The 10,808-nt window shown below is 40.0% G+C and overlaps 2 non-coding genes across 2 annotated transcripts; one reads left to right on the forward strand and one right to left on the reverse strand.

Annotated features, from left to right (window-relative positions):
• Window positions 1–660: 660 nt before the first annotated feature.
• On the reverse strand, window positions 661–732 carry trnae-cuc (transfer RNA glutamic acid (anticodon CUC)). The gene has a single exon. It is a non-coding gene; the product is annotated as a tRNA-Glu (tRNA).
• Window positions 733–863: 131 nt separating this feature from the next.
• Window positions 864–936, forward strand: trnar-acg (transfer RNA arginine (anticodon ACG)). Its single transcript has one exon. It is a non-coding gene; the product is annotated as a tRNA-Arg (tRNA).
• The last annotated feature ends 9,872 nt before the right edge of the window (window positions 937–10,808 follow it).

The following is a 10,808-nucleotide window of genomic DNA, read 5'->3' on the forward strand; positions in this document are numbered from 1 at the left end:
AATTTTGAGAGGAGTTGAAATTGGGGAATTTGAGTGGGAAAAGGTGTTCATGTTGGGAATTAATGAAAATTGTAAAAACAAGAAGATCATTATTTACTTGTGATGTTGATGAAAAGTGCAGTATGGGAAAGAAGAGTAGTGGTGAAAAAGGAAAATGTTTTAATTGATGTGTGGGAAATGTTTAGGAGAAAAGTTGAGAAATATGTTGAATGTCTGTTTTATTATTTTAAGTTGGAGGGAACAATGAATCTTTTTATTTATGTTTTTACTCAGGAGGTCTTAAAGGGTTTTAAATGACCTGGGGATGGAAATGTCATTTTTAAAAGATTAAACAATGTAATGAGTGTTTTTTTAAATTATTATTTGTAAGATGTCTGACAGCCCAAAATTTTAGGAGTGTTTATGTTAAAGAAAGCATATTATGTATATTGGTATGTTAATAATTGATATGTTTGAATTGATTAATTTCTTTAATAAAAAAAAAAAAAAGCGGAGGACTGTAGGTTGGAGTGTTGGCGATCCTTAGGTCGCTGGTTCGACTCCGGCTTGAAGGAGGTCTTTTTTTCAAGTGTTCACCATTTTTTTTGGTTTGGAGCTGGCTTTCTCGCAGCTGTTAGCAGAGCTTGAATTCGCAGTCCACAATTGGAAGCCAAAAGAGCTTTCCCTGACCGGGAATCAAACCCGGGCCATGGCGGTGAGAGCGCCGAATCCTAACCACTAGACCACCAGGGAGGGGCTGGTGGGCTGGTGGGCTGATAGGCTTACCTCCTAATAACAAGGTGAGAATAAGCAAACAGCAATGCTTGCCACTGTCACATCTAAAACCAACAACTCTGTAGCAAACGGGAGTTTCTACTATCGGTGGGCCAGTGGCGCAATGGATAACGTGTCTGACTACGGATCAGAAGTTTCTAGGTTCGACTCCTGGCTGGCTCGCTCTGTGCTTGTTTTTCTCCGGCTTATTTTGTTGTTGTGTTTTTTTTTTTCTTTTCCAAAATCTGGAAGTAAAGGCAAATCTCCAGGCATTCTTCTTTTTTTCCAAAAAAGACATATTCTGCACACCCATTCCGATGTCTAGGGGAGACACGGACATGCTTCGGTATTGCCATTCGTATGTCAATTTTGGACCTTGACAGACCGACGATAGACAGTTTTTCATCTAGATAACGGTTGCAATGTGTGTTTTCTGATGCATGACACAAATATTTTCACCTGGACAAGAGCTTAATTACCAGTTCAAGGTATCAATTCAGCAATCACAGGACTCTGGCCAAAAAACTGAACACCCGGGGTGAGTCAACAAACATATCCCTTGAATGCATGTAACACCATTTATTTCTGTAAACCACACTGGCCAGATTTAATGAAAGTGGCCCACAAGCTTGGGCCCAGTTAAAGCTGGCCAGTTCCCATATGGTCTAGCAGTTAGGATTCCTGGATTTCTCCCATGCAGCCAGGGGTCGACTCCCGGTGTGGGAAAGCTTGATCTTTTTTGCTTCTCTACTCAAAAATCCAGCACATCTTCCTGCACCAGAAGTGACTTTTTGGACAGCAGTAGAGCTACAGAACCCTGATAGATTGAGGTTCCGATGTCTATGGGGAGTCGCGTGACATGCTTCGGTATTGCCATTCATCACACAAGCTCTCCGATAAGCTCGGCGATTAACGTGGAAATAAAATGCAGGCTGGTGGGCCAGTTGATTCTAGATTGAACAATTTCATCTCTAATCTGTAACTGCTTTACTACTTTGAAGGGTGTAATGCCATGTGGTTTTGATGTCATGGGCTTGCCATTTTGAAGCCTTATCACTAATTGCCACCTGGACATTGAGAATAAGTTGTAAACTGAGTTAAACTGAAGGAGCGAATAATCAGTAAACTTTGCCGATTAAAAATTGGTCTCACTTTCATTGTTACCCTCACAATGTCATTTTTGTACTTTGACAGAGTGACGATAGGCAGTTTTTCCTCTAGATAACGGTTGCAGTGTGTGTTTCCAAATGGATGACACAAGTATTTTCAACTGGAAAAGAGCTTAATTACCAGTTCGATGTATCAATTCAGCAATCACAGGAATCTGCCCAAATAAACTGAACCCCCGGGGTGAGTAAAAAAAACAGATCCCTTGAATGCATACAACACTATATAAATCAGAAAACCGTCCTTTTGGATAATTCTTGTTTTGCCAAATTATTATCACATTGTTACAATCGCAGACCTAAAGCAACAGGCCACTACAAGATCCTGCGCCCACACTGACAACATGTATGGAAAGTGCGACAATGGCCAATTTAAGGTGTCCAAATCCCATATGGTCTAGTGGTTAGGATTGCTGGTTTTCACCCAGGCAGCCTGGGTTTGACTCCCGGTATGGGAAAGCTTGATCTTTTTTGCTTCTCTCCTCAAAAAGTCAGCACATCTTCCTGCACCAGAAGTGACTTTTTGGACAGCAGTAGAGCTACAGTACCCTGATAGCTTCTGATAGGTTCAAACCTACTCATCCATGCTGGCCAGGGTGCACCCTCCCCGGCTAGAGAAGGCAGCTCGAGGTGGGTGGAAGTCGGAAGAAAAATTTTAGGATGAGGCCTAGAGAAAACTCTTGTACTGTACTCGGGGCACTCAGAGGAATCCATTTATGTACGTTTCATCCCATAATACTGTAGAAATATGCATAGAAAAAATGTGGGATTTTGGTTAATTTCACCACAAGTGGTGCATGTTCACCAAAATGTCACAAACTTTGCCAAGCTGTAACTCGAGGCGGAGATACGGTGCCCCAAAATTGGTGTCCATCCAAAATGAATAAATGGCAAGTGGGATATGTGTCCACCTGAGGTTTAACAAATAGCAATTCTATTAAATTTGATTTAATTAAATATTTGCAATATTGTTGATCAAAACGCCTGCAGTGTACTCAGACATCTCAGCAGAGTCCATTAATGTAAGATCTATCCCATAATAATGTAGAATTTCCATAGAAAAAAATGTTGGAATTTTGGTTAATGTCACCACATATGGTGCATGTCCACCCTCAATTTATTTGACAGCATATGTGTCCACTTGCAGATTATTAAATAGCAATTCTATTTAACTTGATTTATTTCCAATGAGTCAATGTCAATGTCAATGTCACCTTTATTTATATAGCGCTTTAAACAAAATACATTGCGTCAAAGCAACTGAACAACATTCATTAGGAAAACAGTGTCAATAATGCAAAAATGAGAGTTAAAGGCAGTTCATCATTGGATTCAGTTATGTCATCTCTGTTCAGTTAAATAGTGTCTGTGCATTTATTTGCAATCAAGTCAACGATATCGCTGTAGATGAAGTGTCCCCAACTAAGCAAGCCAGAGGCGACAGCGGCAAGGAACCGAAACTCCATCGGTGACAGAATGGAGAAAAAAACCTTGGGAGAAACCAGGCTCAGTTGGGGGGCCAGTTCTCCTCTGACCAGACGAAACCAGTAGTTCAATTCCAGGCTGCAGCAAAGTCAGATTGTGCAGAAGAATCATCTGTTTCCTGTGGTCTTGTCCTGGTGCTCCTCTGAGACAAGGTCTTTACAGGGGATCTGTATCTGGGGCTCTAGTTGTCCTGGTCTCCGCTGTCTTTCAGGGATGTAGAGGTCCTTTCTAGGTGCTGATCCACCATCTGGTCTGGATACGTACTGGATCCGGGTGACTGCAGTGACCCTCTGATCTGGACACAGACTGGATCTGGTGGCCACGGTGACCTCGGAACAAGATAGAAACAGACAAATATTAGCGTAGATGCCATTCTTCTAATGATGTAGCAAGTACATAGGTTGTTATGGGAAGTGTTTCCGGTTCCGGTTTACCTAATTAATGCAGCATAAAAATCCTTTAACGGATTTGGATAATAAAAGCATATTAGTATGTTATGTGTATGCCAGGTTAAAGAGATGGGTCTTTAATCTAGATTTAAACTGCAAGAGTGTGTCTGCCTCCCGAACAATGTTAGGTAGGTTATTCCAGAGTTTGGGCGCCAAATAGGAAAAGGATCTGCCGCCTGCAGTTGATTTTGATATTCTAGGTATTATCAAATTGCCTGAGTTTTGAGAACGTAGCGGACGTAGAGGATTATAATGTAAAAGGAGCTCATTCAAATACTGAGGTCCTAAACCATTCAGGGCTTTATAAGTAATAAGCAATATTTTAAAATCTATGCGATGCTTGATAGGGAGCCAGTGCAGTGTTGACAGGACCGGGCTAATATGGTCATACTTCCTAGTTCTAGTAAGAACTCTTGCTGCTGCATTTTGGCAGACATGGGGACTTGTGACTTGGTGACTTGGACTCGAGTCGACTCGAGTCGCTATTTTTAAGACTTGAGACTTGACTCAGACTTGGAAGTTAAAGACTCGGGACTTGACTTGACTTGAGACAGGATGACTTGAATGACTTGAGTGTTAGTCACATTATGTTTTCAGTTTGAATATAAAATATATAAATTATTTAAAAAAAATAAAATTGATTACTCAGCTGGAGCGCAGGCTGAGAATCGCGTTGTTATGTCATGACATCATCAGTCATGCCCTCTCTACCTTACGCAGACCACGCCCACTTAGATCAGATATCACATCACATCAACATCTCAGCTTGAGGGGTACTGAGGGTCATCGCTTTTGTCGTCAATAATTCGCGCTTAAAAACGCGTGGAAATCGCTAGTCATTGTTTCCAAAGCGCTCGGGCAGTTGCGCCCCTGAGGCGTCGAGCGTGTCGCACCGCGTGCGCGTCGCGACCACGTTGCTTCCATTATGAGCACGCATACCGGTGGCGCATACATGGTGGGATAGGCCACATCGTGCTCGGCTTGCAGACAAGACTCTCGAATCTTATATTTTGCAAGTGCAATACCTTGTAATAGAGGTAATGACTTACGGATGTACTCTGAGAGAGAGATTGTGTGTGTGTGTGTGTGTGTGTGTGTGTGTGTGTGTGAGAGAGAGAGAGAGAGAGAAACACACTCGTGCTTCACCTGATGAAGGAAACCCAAACTGAGTCTGACTCCAATCACAACCCCAACATTCAGAAACTAATTGACAAAAATCTGAAGTATAATTATGATGAAAAATGAAAAAAATGAATTTGAGCTCCAAACCAAACTCCAGTGTTATTCGGCCCTAAACGGAACCACAAAACTGGCAAATTACTTATCACTCAAGCAATTAAAAGAAAGACAAATCCTTTCAAAATATCGACTCAGTGATCATGATTTGGAAATAGAGATTGGTAGACATAAAAGATCCTGGCTACCGAGAGAAGAGAGACTGTGCAAACACTGTGAGCTGAATCAAACAGAGGATGAGAAACACTTCCTTCTTGTCTGTCCCAAATACAGCACTACAAGAGAAAACATTCTTCCCACAGTTTGAAGCTTTGAATCGTTCATTCTTGTCTCTAAATGACTCGGAGAAACTACTCTATATACTTGGAGAGAATGAGACGGCAGTCACAATAGCTACTAAATATTTATACACCATACACACCATACGAAAGGGATAATTTATTGTATTCAACTGTTTTATTTTATATTCTTAATTCTATATAATTACTATTATTAATATAAGAAATATTATCTGCTGCTGCTATTTTTATTGTATTTTATTGTAATCATATTTTATTCTGTATCTAAATGCTAAATTTGGCAATACTGTAACTCAAATGTCATGCCAATAAAGCAACTTGAACTTGAACTTGAGAGAGAGAGAGAGGAGAAATGTAAGAAAGTTTAATGTTGTATGTAAACTGTGTTTGAGGGGAAGTTGTGGCCTAATGGTTAGAGAGTCGGACTTGCAATTGAAGGGTTGTGAGTTCGAGTCTCGGGCCGGCAGGAATTGTGGGTGGGGGGAGTGCATGTACATGTACTCAGAATTTGTGCTCTGCATTTAACCCATCCGAAATGCACACACACAGAGCAGTGAACACACACTGTGAGCACACACCCGGAGCAGTTGGCAGCCATTTATGCTGCGGCGCCCGGGGAGCAGTTGGGGGTTCGATGCCTTGCTCAAGGGCACCTAAGTCGTGGTATTGAAGGTGGAGAGAGAAGGAATATAATTGTGTGGATACCACCTTTTCTAGTATCTTGGACAGAAAAGGGAGATTCGAGCTTGGTCTATAATTAACTAGTTCTTTGGGGTCAAGTTGTGGTTTTTTGATGAGAGGCTTAATAACAGCCAGTTTGAAGGTTTTGGGGACATGTCCTAATGACAATGAGGAATTAATAATAGTCAGAAGAGGATCTATGACTTCTGGAAGCACCTCTTTCAGGAGCTTAGATGGTATAGGGTCTAACATACATGTTGTTGGTTTAGATGATTTAACAAGTTTATACAATTCTTCCTCTCCTATAGTAGAGAATGAGTGGAACTGTTCCTCAGGGGATCTATAGTGCACTGTCTGATGTGATACTGTAGCTGACGGCTGAATGGTTGCAATTTTATCTCTAATAGTATTGATTTTAGAAGTAAAGTAGTTCATAAAGTCATTACTGCTGTGGTGTTGGGAAATGTCAACACTTGTTGAGGCTTTATTTTTCGTTAATTTAGCCACTGTATTGAATAAATACCTGGGTTTATATTTGTTTTCTTCTAAAAGAGAAGAAAAGTAATCTGATCTAGCAGTTTTTAATGCTTTTCTGTAGGATATGTTACTTTCCCGCCAAGCAATACGAAATACCTCTAGTTTTGTTTTCCTCCAGCTGCGCTCCATTTTTCGGGCTGCTCTCTTTAGGGTGCGAGTATGCTCATTATACCATGGTGTCAAACTGTTTTCCTTAACCTTCCTTAAGCGTAAAGGAGCAACTTGAGTGCAATATTGTTAATGTAAACACCACTACTGTATGCAGCACGCTCAGCAGAGTCCATTCATGTATGTTTTATCACATAATACTGTAGAATATGCATAAAAATTAATGTCCACGGGAGCATTACGGAGTTCCCGCTGAATAAATTTTAAATGGACATTTTTAAAAAAAAAAACCTCCCAGTTGCCATTTATTCAGCGCACCCTTCCTATTGGTTCCATGGGCAGATAAATTTTAGCGATTTCGTGGTTGAAGTCTCATCAGATGTACTCTGCAAGCTCCGAGGAATCAATTTTTGTAAGTTTAATCCCATAATACTGTAGAAATATGCATAGAAAAAATTTCACCACAAGTGGTGCATGTTCACCAAAATGTCACAAACTTTGCCAAGCTGTAACTCCGCCAAAATGTGGCCAAACTGCACCAAACTCGGGTCAGAGTAAGACCTACAGTAGGCCCACCGAACACCGCTGGCCCTTCATCCATAAAACTCCAGGGGGCGGAGTTATGGCCCCCCACATTTTTGATAGTGAAATAAAAGGAAGAGACCTAGCAAAAAGAAACTGGGTGATTTGATAGCACTCGAAGGGCCCTCTCTGAAGCCACCTCCCCCAAGTTGATAGACCCCCGGGGGCCAGAGATATGGACCCGCAAATGCAAAAAGTCCCAAAATTTGACCGGCCATAACTCACTCAAAAAGATGGGGAAAAAACACCAAACTCTGGTCAAAATTAGACCTTGGGGACCTCTATCAGACGCCATCAGGCCCAAGTCCCTGAACCCCCGGGAGGCGGAGATACAGTGCACCAAATTTGGTATCCATCCAATATGAATAAATGGCAAATGGGATATGTGTCCACCTGAGGTTCAACAAATAGCAATTCTATTAAATTTGATTTAATTAAAAATATGCAATATTGTTGATCAAAACGCCTGCAGAAAAACTGGAGCTGGAGAAAAACAAGCACAGAGCGAGCCAGCCAGGAGTCGGACCTAGAATCTTCTGATCTGTAGTCAGACACGTTATCCATTGCGCCACTGGCCGACCGATAGTAGAGACTCCCGATTGCTTTAGGTCTGCGCCCCTTCGATGGCGGTACCTGACAGCCACAAGTCTGTAAAATTAATCCAATAGTATGCCGACTTCTATCTTTTATAAACCAATCAAGTTACGACTTCTATCTTTTGAAAACCAATCACGTTACGACTTCTATCTTTTAAACCCCAATCACGTTTCGACTTCGATCTTTTAGAAACCAATCACGTTGCGATCTCTATTTTTCCGCGTCCAATTATATGGCAAGGTCTATTTCTCATACACGAATCACGCACGTTCCGTCTTCCACCTTTTAAAAAACCAATCACGTTGCGATTTCTATTTTTGCTCGTCCAATTATATGGCAAACCAATCACCGCACACGGTCAATTTTTGTCATCTTTCCATCAAAATCTCCGCACAGTTAACGTTAAGTTATTTACATTCCGCTCATGTATGTTATTTATATCTTGATAATGAAATGGTTTAGGATTTTTGTACCTTACGAATAGCAAGATCGGCCATGTAAATTAGCCTATGATTACTGCTTGATAGACTACGTAACGTCAACTGTCACTGATGTGTAAATACTATTACGAACTAACTGTAAATATGTCGAATTTAACCGATTTACAAGTTTTCTCTCTGAAAAAAAAATGCTTTTTATTTAATCTGATTGTCATAAGGTTCCATAACTTTGTCCACATGCAGCATTTCAACACACAAAATAAATTTGGATAATGTTGGTGTTTTGTTTAACTTTTACACATATGTTATATGTTTAAACATATGTTATGAGTATGACCAGTCAAAAGAAGTGAATGGATAAGTTTATACATTCAGGTTCATGCCCTTATCACATGGACACAGTTGAAAGAGCACAATATGTTTAATCTGAGTATTTGTTTTAGTCAAATTAATCCATAATGTTCTATATTTATTTATTTATTTATACTCAAAAATGAGTTGTATGAGCCTAGGTCATTGAGACATACAGCCATAATAGAAAGATCTATCACAACATGTTAAGACTCTATATATAAATTGTTCTTATACTTTTGTTCTTGTTATAATTTTTTATATGTATTTTTTGTATATTTGTACATACATACATACATACATACATACATACATACACACACACACATATATATATATATATATATATGTGTGTGTGTATGTATATAACTAAAAAAAAATTATATAATTGTTTTGACATGATATATATGACTGAATTGTGCAATTGAAATGTTTCCTCTTGGCATGAATATAGCCCCTGCTGCTGACATGGTATTAAATGATAAATAAATAAATCACAACATGTTATATGTAAGATAATATATGTATTATAATGGATTTATAATCTGCTATAATATGGCGGTCGTTTTGGACAAGGACCACAAAACTACCTATCATGAAATGAACACAGCAGGAGGGTAAATGCTGTGTTTCCAGGCTACAATGGCAGTTAGTGTAACGTGTTATGTAGTGTTTCAGGCAACAACATGGCTTCAGCTAAGTCTCACAAAGGCATGAGTAATGCTGAATGGCTTGCCCAAACAGGAGTTTGGCCATCTACACAGGGGAATAGACCTTCTCCCCGACAAAAAAGATGGCATGAGTTGTATCAGAAGGTAAGTTATGCAGCTAGATTCATGGGCAAACTAACAAACTTTTTTGATAATACATTGTGGTATTTTTATTTATGTGTATGGATAAGTAATTACTTACCATGTAAATACAATGTTATATTGATATAATTATGATGACTTATGGCTGTTTTGAGATCCAGTGTCAGAGGTATAATTCATGTTCACAGATAGAAAAGTGCCCTCTATAAATGAGGGGACAGACCACTCTTCTGAAGGAAGCTCAGACATGTATTTGTGGATTTCACAAGGTAACTTCAATTAGCCTGGTTCAGGTTGCATAAATAGATAGATGTGTTTGCCACATCAATATTTCTTTATGTCTAAAATCACATTAGGAAGACTGTTTTGTACTTTATGCATGTGTCACAGGTTCATCCACCAGTCACAGTGGAAGCATCACAGAGCACCCCGACCCAAAGCACACCCTCTGTCAGTGATGTGTCATGTGCTGCAAAGAGAGCTAAACTAACATTGTCAATGGTAAGCAGACCACACTATTGCATGCATCACTGCAGATATTGAAACATCTCAACCTTTAACTATAGTGTTAGGGTTTTGTTATCACTAACCATGACAAATCTTTTCAGTTTGAAAAGTCAAGGTTTGGAGGCTCACATGTGGCAGCAGCAAAACCTAATTTGAGCACCCAGAGGAAAACCTCTCAGGTTAATATTAAAAGACATCAAGGCTTTTATAATGACATCATGACTTTATTACTATGTAATTTTAATTTATTAAAAACATGGCAATCCCCTTAATAGATTAATCATAATGTTTGACTCCACAGATGTTAGAGCACTCCAGTTCAGCTGCAGTTTCATGTCCACCCTCTGATCATCATCCTTCTCCATCCCCCAAACCTCATCAACCTGTCATCCAGTCCTCCTCTTCCTTCTTCCTTCCTCCACCTCAGAGTTCACAACGCATCAAATAAACAGCAACGCCATCAACTGTTTCTGAGAATACTGTTGTGAGGAGCCCAGTAAGATCTCATTCAAAATATATAGATGTCTTCATCATTTAATGCTCTCTTAGCTTTTATTTAAACCAGTGTTTTTGATAATATCAGCAGGTCTCATCTCAGCCAGAAGATCTCCCCCTTCTGTGGCCACAGACAATGCCACAGCAAGACCTGAAGTGGGTGTCGGAAGCACTTTTTAGGGTTGGTGCAAAGGGAAAGCTGGGGCTGCGTGAAAACCTACAGTTGTGGTATCACCCCCTTCCACCAGCCCTGTTGTACCACCAAGCTCCAAGACCTGATAGGTTTTTTTCACAGCGTCTCTTGCTCTGG

Source organism: Carassius carassius, chromosome 38 (assembly GCF_963082965.1).
Source record: "Carassius carassius chromosome 38, fCarCar2.1, whole genome shotgun sequence".
Lineage (NCBI taxonomy): Eukaryota > Metazoa > Chordata > Actinopteri > Cypriniformes > Cyprinidae > Carassius > Carassius carassius.